This window comes from Solanum pennellii, chromosome 3 (assembly GCF_001406875.1).
Source record: "Solanum pennellii chromosome 3, SPENNV200".
NCBI lineage: Eukaryota > Viridiplantae > Streptophyta > Magnoliopsida > Solanales > Solanaceae > Solanum > Solanum pennellii.
Window position 1 is genome coordinate 3307615 of NC_028639.1, and position 1554 is coordinate 3309168.

The following is a 1554-nucleotide window of genomic DNA, read 5'->3' on the forward strand; positions in this document are numbered from 1 at the left end:
TATTTTGCGTGTTTGAATTGAAAAAAATACTAAAATTTGCATTTTGAATTTTCATGTGCGGACCTTAATTAAATGAATACGCAAATAAAAGTGTTTCATTAATTTGACGACAATTTATTTTCAAAAGCTTAATATTTTCTAATAATTTGATTAGTTTTTCATAATATAAAAGCAGAATTGTCATGGAATAGCACTTGATATCTAATCTATCTATAATTATTAGAGGAAAAATTATTCAGTGAACCTAAAATATTTAAAGTGTACATAAACCTTATGACAAATTGACATTTGAACCATTAATTAATTAGATTAATTTGGAAAAGTAGTGATAATTAAAACAGACAGGACACCGCTGCACCATCAACTAATATTATAGCCACACGCAAAGCTATATGATCATTGCCATGATTAATTTATTTTTTCATGAAAATATGATAAATTTAAATTTGGGTATATATTGAATAATGAACCACACATTTATTAACTAATACATTTTAAAGTTGAGTTGATTTTTATTACGATTGAAGCGTTAAAAATACATATAAATTATTTTGTTTTAGCTCGTGACTCATATCTGAACTATCGATAGAGTAAGTTAGCTACCTGAACTATCACTAATAGTTTGTGAAACACACCTTGACTTATATTTGATGGTGTATATAATATACATTCTCTCCTTTAATTAAAAATTAGTGTACTTAGCCGCGCTTCGCGCGGTTATGAAAAGGATTAAAATAAAATTACATATTAATATTAATAATTACTTTAATAAAAGAATTTTTTGTTAATCACATTATTTTATAGAAGAGAAGCTATAAAAAATATTTAGATTAAATATGAAATTCATTAAGAAATCAATATATGTGAACTTCAAAAAGTTAAATATTAAAAATAAATTTTATAGAGAACAAGGGAAGGTAATAAAAATTGAGTAATATTAGAACTACTTAAATGTAAGCTTGTGATCATTTTTTTCTTTTTTATTTGAGATTTTCTAAGTATAATTTATATATATTTATGTAAATTTGAAATCTAATCATTCTTTTATACTTATTTGTAATTTTGTAAATTATATTCTTAGTATAATTATTCGGCAATGTATAACTTGGACTGCTATTAATAGTTAGTATTCATGACTAGATAGTTAGCCAACACTATTATAAATCATTCTCCACAATTATTATTATTTGTCCTCGTCATGACTCAATCATCACATGTTTTAATTATTTTTATTGTACAATATTAGATTAATTTAATATTTGTATTAATAACTTTTTAATAATTAAATTTTAAATAAAGAAAAGTTTAACAATCTTAATTAGTTAAATTTCATACTTATTATTATTATAATTATTATCATTATACTTAGGTTTAGATATACAATTATTTTTGGGACAACTTATATTGGGAAAAAATGTAAAATTTAAAAATAACATAAAAGAGAACAAAAGAGAAAATTAACTACGAAAAAAAATTCAAGAAAATTACACATATAAAAGTCCTATTTCTTTTAATTTTGTTTGGCTTAAACACAAACATTAAGTATATTTCACA